Here is a 13,376-nt window from a genome sequence, read left to right on the forward strand (position 1 = left end):
ATGCTTTCCAGGAGCTCGTTCCGCACGGTCTTTGACTGTGGCCGTGTTCAGGTGCTCCTCAAACGCCTCATCCAGCGAAGCCACCAAGTCAGCCAAACCACGAAAAATGCCCGGGTTGTTGGAGCCCTCACGTTCGTCATTGCCTCGCAAAGCTAACTCAAACACTCCACAGAACCTGACACAGTCGATGAGGCGGGCTGGGGTGTGTCGGTTCTTGCTCACCTCATCGTTGTGACGACGAACCGCGGGCCTGTAGCTCTCATCCAGCTGTGTTGCGATGTTCACCCGCCCAAATGCAGAAAACTTCAGACAAATGTCCATGTGGGTCTTAGAGGACTAGTGTATCTTCACCTTTTCAGACAGATGATGCATGTCGGTGACTCCTGTAGTTGTCCATGCGGTGGTGTCCGCCATGCTGCCATCAGTGTGCAGGTGTAGCAGAATAATGCATCCGCTGCTTCACAGCCTGCTAGCCAGGTTTTCCGCTCCTACCAGCTCCGCGAAAATTCCCGGTGATCTGAATTCCCTCCTTTGGTAGACACTTGTTTTATGTTTAAATTTGGTCTGGGAGGTCCAAATTGTTTCGTTTATCTTCGATACTACGACGACTGACAGGGACTTCTGTCAATGAAAGGATGGAGTTGCTCCGTACGCTCACTGCCATGCTGACCTCGAGCGTGACTAGCACGGTGCGGTGGCTTAGCTACGCCGGCTATGCTCACGTTAGGTATGACAAAAGCACGTTAGGGCGAGCCCTCCCGGAACCCATAAGGAATGCATTGTAACGACTGAAATCCTAAAAAAAACTGATTTTACATTAGAGTCTATGAGAGCAATCTGGGCGATTCTCAATTGACTGAGGTCGCCCAAAAGGGGCGGTACTTCATTGAGCACAGCCCTGTGCTGATTGGACAATGATATAGAGAGCAGCTCAGACTGTCTAGAACTGTCACAGCCCTGTAACTCTGTGGAAGAATATGATAGAAAGAAATCCCTCCTTTTTCCCTTTTGTTGGGGCGTCGCCTGATCGCCCTTATGAACAAACCGCCCATGATCTATTGTAAGAAACTTAGATTTAGCCATAAAATATTTGTTTTTAAAAGAACACTGTGCGTCTCTCAGTAGGAAAGCTCATTCGTGGGCCTAAATTTACCCACAAATCTTCAATATTTATTGTAATATACACAACATTTGAGCTGTTTTCTGTTGCAGTCGTTGACAATGCGCTAATAATTTGATTTACCCATAATTATTTGCTATTTACAGAAACATGCGAGATAGAGGGTGAAGGTAATGCTGTTTCCCTGCAGGATTTCCACTACGCTACAGTTGTTTTCCAATATATGAGCTTGAACATTTCCCATAATCCTGTTCTAATTACAGTGTTATTCCATACATCTCGGGTGTCAAAGAGGCGTGTCAAACACATCTTCGTTCAGAGGTCACATTCAGCCCAATAGCATCCCTGAGTGGGCCTGCCTGCTAAAATACTGACATAATAACCTTTCAAGTTTTTGTTTTTTTGTTGTGTTGCGGAGTATACATGATGAAAATGTTGACATTTATCTAAATATGAACTATTAGTCCAGAAAATGTATTACAATCGTAACATAAAGCCAATTTTGTTGAAGTAAAATACAGTAAAATGTCCAGAAACTGTCTCCTCTCGCTGTTGCATCGTGGGTGTTTTTACAAACGTCCCGACATGACATGAGGAGAGTTTGATAACAACCAGGTAGCTTCCATGATGGCATCACTGATATCTCAGCTCGGGTCCGTGTCGTGTTTTGTCCATACTTTTAAGAAAACAATTTTTTTTTAATCATCTCTTCTTTCAAATTCTGACCATTCGCTTGGTGGTTTGGTTGGATTGGAGCCTCCTGCGAGACGATTTAGCCTCCTGGGTCTTATGTCTGACACTGCCGGTGTAAAAGTACGCACGTGAGCGTGCATGTGCAAACATTCAGCCATTGAGGAGACACACACACACACACACACACACACACACACACACACACACACACACACACACACACACACACACAGTTTGTTCTGTAATTCCTCTCAGACACATTAACTCAGCTCCCAGTCTTTCCGCTGACTGAACCATGACGGTCCGAACCATGACGGTCTGATGGGAATCCATACAAATTAACAGGTCAGACAAACACGTTTGTTCAACTTCAACCTTTCGGTCAGTGAACCAACCAAGTAAACTTTTCATGTGGGAATAAAAATGTCTTGTTTCCCTGCAGTTTCTCTTCAAAGATAATAAAGGTCATGCGCTTCGTCATTTGGCTGCAGATCAAACTGTTCTGTGTGTTTTGAGTCTTTCTGTCAATCTGACAGTCAATTAAAAGTGTCTGAATATTTAACTCTTTAAAATGATCAAGTCTATTTTCTCTGGGTGTTTGAGAGGAGGACTTGGTTCGTATCTCTGCTAAAGAGAGATTGTTTTTCTAATGGGTCCCAACACAGAACCCTGTGGAACTCCGTGGTTAACTTTAGAGTTGAAGAATGAAGCTGTTAAAGTGAGATTGTTTGGAGTCTGAATCGGCTGCTGCTCGTCTTGTTGATGAGATCAGTTCCTCGTCCTGCTGCTCTGTGCAGCTTCCAGACTTCATTACAATCATGTTTTGACTCGCTGGTCTGCGGCCAGCTCACAGTCGCTTCCTGCCACGGGGGCAAATGACACAAACACATTCGCTTTTAACATTTTTTTTTTGTGTGTCTGGTGACTGCAAGGAAACCAAGATTTAACATCTAAATTTAGATTTTATGCACACATTTTTTGACCAGACGTCAAAGCTGATTGTAATCAGGCTTTAGTTTCTGAGGCCTCTTGCACATTAGTTACTGATGTAGTTCAACAACCTTACATATCCTCATGAAAGCAAAATGAATATATTTGAAGGAGCTCTGAGTGACGTAATGGTTCTGCTTTTTGTACCAATGCCACTCCTTCATCCATCCAGACGCACATGAGGGCTGTGTGTGTCAGAGGTCGAGCTATCAGGGATCAGATTAACACTGCCCGCTACATATTGATGGATTTCTACAGACGGAACACAGCGCTGAATTTCCACGTCATTGTTCTCCTGTTGCTTCATGTGAGAGGACGTCTTGAAGGCCTACTTATTAAGAATGAAGCAACTCATTCTTGCGTTCGTGTGACGCTGAGTTTTCAAATGTTCTTGGTGTTCTTGTCACGGGTCAAAAAGCCACAGAGAAACTTGTTGCTTCCAGACTCCAAGTGTGAACAAACATGTTTGACAGGTGGATGGTTAGTGGAGGTGAGAGGGAGGAGTCACATGATCCGACTTGAGCTGTTGGTGGGTCAAGCTGTCAGGTCGATGATCTGGATTGTGGATGAGGTCTGAGAGTCTGCACCAGAGGGGAGGAGAACTGCAGGAGGTGATGGGAGAGCTGTGACGTTAATGTTTTTGATATTACAGTATGAGGCGGTCGGGAGTGTTTTACCTTTGGACAGTGTTCAGGTTCAGATTGAATGGGATTAACACGTGGTTGGATATCGTGAGCTGATTTGGTGAGCGGTTACAGGAAGTGACACCAGAGCAGCAGACTCTAGAAAATGAACCTCAGAAAGTGTTTGGAACTCAATGTACTGGTTTAGTCCAGACGTGATGTGAGATCCTCAGAGTTGTTCATGTTCATGTGGATGTTCAGATCTCCCAGCAGGATTATGATCAGGGGAATGAGCAAGAAAGCTGGAGAATTCATGAATAAAGTCCATGTTGGGTTTGGGTGGAGGTAAACAGTGGTCACTGGTTGGAGTTGGGCCAGTTATCTATATAGTGGAGCCATTGACTCGAAGGATGTACACACATTGTCAGAATCTAGTCCTCTTTGTCAAAGCTAGGGTGTCAAACAGTTCCGGAGCCACATTCAGCCCAGTTTCATGCTGAGTGGGTCGGATGGTAAAATAGAACCAGAATAACGGAGTGTAAACTTAAACACAATAAAGTTTTTCTTTGAGGTGGGGCACCGTATACACTAAGTTTTCACAAAAAACAAATAATTACTCCAGAAAATGACTATAATCTCAACATAAAGCCACTTTTAATGACATACAGTCACATGTCCAGAAAACGTCTCCTATAACTGTTGCATTCTGGGTATTTTTACAAACTCCCCCTGACATCTTGGCTTCGAGGCGAGTTTTATAGGACTTTTCATGGCAGTATCACTGATATCTCAACTCGGGTCCCAGTGTTGTGTTGTGTCACTGCTCTTAAGAAATTTGTTTTTAAAAAAATCTGTGTTTTCCTTGAAATTTGTACCATCTTCTTAGTGATTTGGCGGCCAGATTGGTGCCTCCTGCGGGCCGGTTTTGGCCCATGGACCTTATGTTTGAGGCCCTGGGTTGCTTTTCCAGTGAGCAGGAGTTAAAATAAAAAGAGACCACAGCTTTGGAAAGTGCTCATGCTCATGGTGCTTTAGAGCTGGACAGAGAAACAGCAGCTTCTGCTGCTCTTTAACCTGAAACACTCGAAATTTAATCTGGTGAATATTCCCTAAAAGCCCAGAATCATTGTGTTGTAGTACCATGTGAATGTTTAAGGTGTTTTTCTTCACGCCCACAATCTGCTGCCATTTAAACAAAATAAAAAATTAGAGGAACAAAACATCCAAAAAGCCTCGATGAAAGTAGAAAGCAAAGAAAAACTTGATCATGCTTTAAAAAAAAGAAAAAGAACTCGATCACCGTTTTGTAAGAGTATAATCCAGCAGACAGAAAAACATAGTAAAACACAACACATAAGCGTCCGGGTGTTTAATACATGACGGGGTAGTCTTCTATTTTGTTAATTTTCAACAGTGGTGACGCAGAGAAGAGACTCACATTGCGAGTTTACGTAAACTGGAGCAGAGCTCAGTGGGTCACATGTCTAATCCAACAACACTCTGCTTTCTGTATCAGGACCAGGTGAGATCTGAGCTCGTCTGCGGCTCAGAAACTACTTAGAACAGAAAAGATTCAAACTTCCAGTCCGTCCAGGCTGCTTCCATGGAACAGAAAATTAAATCAAAATTATAAAATGTATGAAAAGTGACACTATATACAAATTAAACAAAATAATTCCTTCTGAAGAATAAAAGGATTTCTGACCCAACCAAATTTAGAGAAACTTGTTCATGCATTTTTTTTTAAATTTTATATCGAAGGATCGACTTCAAAATCTTACTGCGGTAGAGTCGGTCGTCCAATAACCGTAGGGTTGGCGGTTCAAATCCCAGTCCATCAAACAGTCATTGTCGTTGTGTCCTTGGGCAAGGCACTTCACCCACATTGCCTCGTATGAACGGTGCATGAATGTTGGTGGTGGTAGCAGAATGGCAGCCACGCCTCTGTCAGCATGTGGCAACAACGTAGCTTATCATCACTGGTGGGACTGGTGTGACTGGATCATGAGCTTTGAGTCAGTGCGAAAAAAGCGCTATATAAATCCAAGCCATTATTATTATAAAGCTTTGAATGGTCTCGGGCTTCAATACATCTCAGATTTACTGGTAGAATATAAAACCTCCAGACCTCTGAGGTCCTCAGGAAGAGGTTTACTCAGTGTCCCTGGAGTCAGAAACAAACAAGGTGAAGCAGCTTTTAGTTCCTACCTCGTCTGTGGAACAAACTTCCTGAACACCTGAAGGCTGCTGACACCCTCACTTCTTTTAAATCAGGACTTAAAACATTCTTATTTGCACAGGTTTTTGAATAAACAATCGACTTGACTTACTTTATTACATTTATCTTAATAAAGCTCTTTCGTATTTATTCTGCTTTTGATGCTGTTTTTAAATCCCTTGATGCCGATGCTTCCTCCGCTCATGTAGGAATTCCTTCTGCTCAGTGCGTGGAGTTCCCCTGCTCAGGTACAATTTTGATATTTGTATGTTGGATGCATGGAGTCCGTTGTTTGCGAAGGTACAACGTGATGTGGGTGCTCTCTGTCGAGACAACGTAATATTTGTAGGTGATTTGGGACGTCAAACGTAAAGTTGATCTTAAGGATGCACGTGGTCCCAAAGTGGACGGAATGGTCAGTGGTTGTGGGAAACGATCAGTAAAGTACTTAAAAATCTGGAGATTAAGATTCTTCATTGCTTGCTTTAATGTATTTCTTTTATTTGTTTATAAAGCTGTGAATTGCCTGGTGTTTGAATGGCGCTCATGGCATAAATACACCAATTTCTGACTGACTTTGGTTAATTCTACTTATTATTATTATGTTTTTTTTCTTTGCCAGATGGATCCTCACCCTCCTGAGGGGGTGTGTGTGTGTGTGTGTGTGTGTGTGTGTGTGTGTGTGTGTGTGTGTGTGTGTGTGTGTGTGTGTGTGTGTGTGTGTGTGTGTGTGTGTGTGTGTGTGTGTGTGTGTGTGTGTGTGTGTGTGTGTGTGTGTGTAATATCTGAACTATGTGCTACAGAATGTATGAAAAGTGCTATATAAATAAAGTTTGATTTGATTTTGTGGCTCAAAGTTTGCAGCAGGAATGAAATGTGAATGTGTTTGACCTGTGATGTACTGTCACTTCCTGATTAAAATGAAAATAAGATGGACGGAGCGGTGAAGGAAAAAGTTGTATTAGCTGGTTTATTTGGATACACAATTAATTTACAGAAAACTAAATTACAGCTAATCTGTCTCTAAAAGCTCTCTGGCTAAAGTTAGAATGAGAGAGGCTGGACAGGAGGCAGGTGAGGAACTGACCCCCCCCCCCCCCCCGACCTGGACTTGTTGAAGTTATTGAAGAATGATAAAGTTAAAGTTGTGTCTGAGCAGGTACAACCTTCAAACATACAATACTGAGCACTTTTGAAACGGATTCAAGTCACACACAATAGAAACTATGGTGTGAAGCATAACAAAGAAGATACTAATGGTTTTTCCTGATGCAATGACATGATTTCCTAGAACTACGTCCACTCATCATCTAGTATTGACTTTACATTCAAGTAAAGAGACGATTTCTAACATCCTGAAAGAACTGCATGGGCATTCGTTGCCGACATATAACCTGCTAATCGTGTTCACACTTGGAGTCTGGAAGCAACAAGTTTCTCTGTGGCTTTTTGACCCGTGACAAGAACACCAAGAACATTTGAAAACTCAGCGTCACACGAACGCAAGAATGAGTTGCTTCATTCTTAATAAGTAGTCCTTCAAGACGTCCTCTCACATGAAGCAACAGGAGAACAATGACGTGGAAATTCAGCGCTGTGTTCCGTCTGTAGAAATCCATCAATATGTAGCGGGCAGTGTTAATCTGATCCCTGATAGCTCGACCTCTGACACACACAGCCCTCATGTGCGTCTGGATGACTGAAGGAGTGGCATTGGTACAAAAAGCAGAACCATTACGTCACTCAGAGCTCCTTCAGATATATTCATTTTGCTTTCATGAGGATATGTAAGGTTGTTGAACTACGTCAGTAACTAATGTGCAAGAGGCCTCAGAAACTAAAGCCTGATTACAATCAGCTTTGACGTCTGGTCAAAAAATGTGTGCATAAAATCTAAATTTAGATCTTAAATCCCCCCAAAAAATGGTAAAAGCGAATGTGTTTGTGTCATTTGCCCCCGTGGCAGGAAGCGACTGTGAGCTGGCCGCAGACCAGCGAGTCAAAACATGATTGTAATGAAGTCTGGAAGCTGCACAGAGCAGCAGGACGAGGAACTGATCTCATCAACAAGACGAGCAGCAGCCGATTCAGACTCCAAACAATCTCACTTTAACAGCTTCATTCTTCAACTCTAAAGTTAACCACGGAGTTCCACAGGGTTCTGTGTTAGGACCCATTATGTAACACTCCATTAACTTCCACTGCTAAGCAGATGATACACAAATCAGTTTATCTCTGAAACCAGAAGATACTCATTAAACTAGAAGCTTTTCTTTAAGATATAAAAACTTGGATGAACCATAATTTTTTTGCTTCTCAGCTCAGACAAAACAGAATGTATTATATTTGGCCCAAAACATCTGAGAAAGAAATTATCTAAACATGTAGTAACACAGGATGTTTTTACTTTGACCTCCAGTACCACTGTGAGGAACCTGGGAGTTACTTTAGACCAGGACTCATCCTTCAACTCCCACACTAAACAAGACTGCCTTTTATTCACTACGTCTCTAAAATCATTAACATGTTGACTCAGAGTGACGCTGAAAAATTAATTTATGCATTTCCTCCTTCCAGAGTGGACTTTTGTAAGTCACAGGGCGTGAATAACTACTTAGAAAGTCTTCAGTTGATTCAAAATGCTGCAGTGAGATTCCTGACAGGAACCGGCAGGGGAGATCACATCACTCCAATATGAGCTTCTCTTCATTGGCTTACCGGTACAATCCACAATAGATCCTTAATAACAAGCAGCTCCATCATCTGTCAAAGAGCTGTTAGTCCCATATGACCCAGCAGAACACTTGCTTCTCAGAGTGCTGCCCCCTGGAGGTTCCTAGATTTTTTACAAGTAGAATGTGAGGTAGAGCTCTCAGCTCTCAGCTCTCAGCTCTAGGGAGGCTGACACAATCTACACTTTTAGGTTCACATTCATACCTTTTCTATTTAATAAAGCTTAAAGTGAGTGCTGCTTCAGGACACCCTGGACCCTTTTCTAGTACATCTAGTACATGATGTAAAGTAACTGTTCGTATATCTGATGGGTGAAACAGTTTGTAAAGGGTACAGCAAGCGATGAACCCTCCATGCAGTAGCCAATGCATTGCAATGAAGTAGAAAACGTGTTTTTCTCAGCTCACAGGACAGCCAAAGTATCAACATATAACTTAAAGCAACATAATTCAATACTGTAGTTTATATTAGTAGCTAAAGTTGTTAAAAATAGCTCAACTTCAATCAGTTAAAGTAAAGAAATGAACATATATCAGATGCAGGAGTAATATTGATCCAGCCGTGATTGATAAAAGTGCCTGGTTTTAATTTTCTTCTTTATTGTTATCTATTTTTTATATGGGTATGTGTTTGCCATGTATTCCACTGTGGAAAAGCATCTTTGTGGTTGATTTCTATGATGTACCAAAATGGCGACAACCAACGGCCGGCAACACACTCAAAACGTTACCCCTAACATAGCCCCTGACATACTGATTTTCAATAAAATTGTAATTCTTAAGCATTTTCACTGTTTTAATTCAAAGTATTCCTTTACATTAGAACGATGCGGCAGTCAAAGATGCCATTGTGGTTCCTGTGTGGAAACCTGCTCACGCCCTGCTCTCTGTAAGTAAGGATGCTCACTGTGACATTTAACTTTAATTGGTAAACATTATCAAATGTTCATAAAAACATTAGTTTTCTATAAGTTGTGTTATCTTGTGATGTTTTGTTTTGTTGTCTTGTTCTGTCACACAGTGTTGAGTTCAAATGTCTGTCGGTTTTGAAGCCAACAATAAGCCATTCTTAAAATGAGTAATATAATGTCAGTGTGGATTACTTCACAACCCCAATAGTGTCTTGCTTGTGTTTGAGCTTTGAAACTGATCATTTTACATGTTTATGTGTTTATGTATGTTTTAAGAAGAGCAGAGCACTAATGTTTCTTTCAGATTGGACGTCACTCCACCATGTGGGGAGACGACAGTGGAAGAGGAGTCTTGTTTCAGTCTCTGTCTGTCAAATACTAATGATGCAGCATTGGAATGGTAATTTTTCTGTCTGTCTGGACCCCAAGGCGTTCCCAGGCCAGCCGAGAGACATAGTCCCTCCAGCGTGTCCTAGGTCTGCCCCGAGGCCTCCTACCGGAGGGACATGCCCGGAACACCTCCCTAAGGAGACGTCCGGGGGGCATCCGAAACAGATGCCCGAGCCACCTCAGCTGCTCCTCTTGATGTGGAGGAGCAGCGGCTCTACTCCGAGCTCCTCCCTGGTGACTGAGCTCCTCACCCTATCTCTAAGGGTGTGCCCAGCCACCCTACGGAGGAAACCCACTTCAGCCGCTTGTATCCGGGATCTCGTTCTTTCGGTCATGACCCAAAACTCATGACCATAGGTGAAGGTAGGAACAAAGATCGACCGGTAAATCGAGAGCCTCGTCTTTTGGCTTAGCTCCTTCTTCACCACGGCCGACCGATACAGCGTCTGCAGTTATGCAGACGCTGTATCGGTCCGCCTGTCGATCTCACGCTCCATCTTCCCCCCACTCGTGAACAAGACCCCAAGATATTTGAACTCCTCCACTTGGGGCAAGGGCTCTCCACCGACCTGAAGGGGGCAAGCCACCTTTTTCCGGTGGAAAACCATGGCCTCGAATTTAGAGGTGCTGATCCTCATCCCAGTTGCGTCACACTCGGCTGCGAACAGCGCCAGTGCACGCTGAAGGTCCTGGTTTGATGAAGCCACCAGGACCACATCATCTGCAAAAAGCAGAGACGAGAGCCTCTCCGGTCCCTGGCTGTGCCTAGAAATTCTGTCCATAAAAGTTATGAACAGAACCGGTGACAAAGGACAGCCCTGCCGGAGGCCAGCGTGCACTGGGAACAGGTCCGACTTACTGCCGGCAATGCGAACCAAACTCCTGCTCCGGGCGTACAGGAACCGGACAGCCCTTAGCAAAGGGTCCTGGACTCCATACTCCCAGAGAACCCCCCACAGGACGTCCCGAGGAACACGGTCGAAAGCCTTCTCCAGGTCCACAAAACACATGTGGACTGATTGGGCGAACTCCCATGAGCCCTCGAGCACCCGGTGGAGAGTATAGAGCTGGTCCAGTGTTCCGCGACCTGGACGAAAACCGCATTGTTCCTCTTGGATCCGAGGTTCGACATACGGTCGTCTCCTCCTCTCCAGTACCCTGGAATTGACTTTCCCCGGGAGGCTGAGGAGTGAGACGACATCTCCAGTTGAGGTCAACAGCTCCCCGTCCAGCGCATCCAACTCACCATCAGGTGGTGATCAGTTGACAGCTCTGCCCCTCTCTTCACCCGAGTGTCCGGGGATCAGATGACACGACCACGAAGTCTATCATCGACGTCCAGCCTAGGGTGTCCTGGTGCCAAGTGCACTTATGGACTCCCCTGTGCTCGAACATGGTGTTCGTTATGGCCAAACTGTGACTAGCACAGAAGTCCAACAACAGAACACCACTCGGGTTCAGATCAGGGAGTCCCTTCCTCCCAATCACCCCTTTCCAAGTCTCACTGTCTTTGCCCACGTGGGCGTTGAAGTCCCCCAGTAGAACAATGGAGTCCCCAGTTGGAGCACTATCCAGCACCCCTCCCAGGGACTCCAAGAAGGTAGGGTACTCTGTACTGCTGTTCGGTCCGTAGGCCGAGACAACATTCAGAGACCTGTCCCCGACCCAAAGGCCCCTGCCGTCGACTACCACCCAATCCACACTGCACCCGACCCCTACGGTAGCCTCTGTGGGTGGTGGGCTCACAGGAGGAAGAAGAGGGACCCGCGTCATCCCTTCGGGCTGGGCCAGGCCGGGCCCCGCAGGCAAAGGCCTGGCCACCAGGCGCTCACATACCCCAGGCCCCAATCCCAGGCCTGGCTCCAGGGTGAGGCCCCGGCTGTGCCTTACCGGGCGACGACACTTTCCTCTTCAGGTGATTTTTCATGGGGGTTTGTTGAACTGCTTTTGGTCTGACTCGCCCCCGACAACGTAGCTCCTAGGATCAGTCAGATACTCGAACTCCCCCACCACGATAAGGTAGCAGTTCAAGGGAGAGTATTCATTTCTATCCTAAGACTATATAGGCTACACAAAAAAAAAAAAATAATCGAGCCTATTTAGTCTTAGAATATAAATGAATACTCTCCCTTGAATTGCTATCTTATCGTGGTGGGGGAGTTTGAGACACCGGTCATTTATTTCATATCAAAAATACTGCATGGAAGATACTATTATTGATTGTATATTACACATTCAGAAATAGTATAATATACAATCATTTGTGGCCCTAAATACTCATACTACACATGCTATATAGATAAAAAAAAAAAAGGAAAAAAAGGGATACATACTGTACTACCTTCAAGAAAGTAGTTTTTAATATTGCGTTGCAATTAACTCATTCTGAATTTTTCAAGAGCAGTTCGGTATTTCATTCTGTGCATTGTATTTTGAATTGTCGCATTTTATTTTGAATGAGAGCTTCCTGTCTGACAGTGGAGGGAGCCAGAGTGGAGGTCCTGCAGCCAGACACTCTTGGACTTTTACTGCACTGAGGCCACGTTAACAACCCGGGTACATTAACACATAAACACAGTTACGAGTCACCACAAACGATGATTCCTGAAAACTCCAGCCACAGAGGAGATTTAAATCTCAGTTTACCCCTGTTTAGATGCAAATGGAGAACATTTGCATCTAAACAGGGGTAAACTGAGATTTACATCATCTGTGTGATCAGTGTGATCAGTGTGATCAGTGTGATCAGTGTGCGACCCGAGTTTACTGTTTGAACACAGTGATGAAAATGGATCCAGTGAAAGCTGCTGGTTCTGTGCTTTATTTGTTTTATATTCTAACGCCACATTTATCGGTCCTGACAAACTATTTTGTTGAAACAACAGGAAATAAACAGCGTCATTCTTGAAGGCGTTTTTTTTTTTCCAGACTCTGATTGGATGGCTTCATGCTTCTTGTTACACTGCCCCCTACAGGTGTGGCATGCTCATAGTAGTTCTGAAGCAGGTGTTTATGGTGGTCCATGTTTATGGGGATTGTTTTGTAAATGTAAAGGGGGAAATGTTTTGTAAAAATCAGGTATGTGTAATATGGGTACATGGACAACTCGTCCACGGACAACTCGTCCACAAAACTGCAACCCTGGACAGCTCGTCCATGTGGTTCCGGACATATCATCCATGGCTGATTTTTTTTTTCAGCATTTTTGATTTGAAGGATTTCAAAGTATATTTCATATATTTGGAAGGATTATTAAGTATGTTTGACACAAAAATATAAGATTTCACTATGAAGCAGTCTTTCGGGTTAGGGTTAGATCTGAGGTGTGAGCAGGCCAGTGGAGGTGCGATAAGCTCAATATGAGCAATTCTCAACAGAAACAAAGCCATATGATACTATACTAAATATATATGGACATATACTAGATATATGGAAAATATATAAAATATCAATTCGATTAACAATGTGTAAAAGTGTATTATTGTACAAGATTTATTTTCTCAAAAAAATTCTGAAATGGACTCGTCCTGCAATCTTGTAAATGTGACTTGAGATTCTTTCCAAGGCACACACACACACACACACACACACTGTCTCTCGCTCTCCGGTGTGTGTCCGAGGCTCTCCCATCACGCGTGGCTGGCTGCTCGTGAGGTCCCTCCTCTGGAGCACGTGTTCGATCCCCTGCCCGGCTCCGCT

The sequence above is a fragment of the Lipophrys pholis genome (assembly GCF_963383615.2).
Source record: "Lipophrys pholis genome assembly, chromosome: 5".
NCBI classification, from domain to species: Eukaryota; Metazoa; Chordata; class Actinopteri; order Blenniiformes; family Blenniidae; genus Lipophrys; species Lipophrys pholis.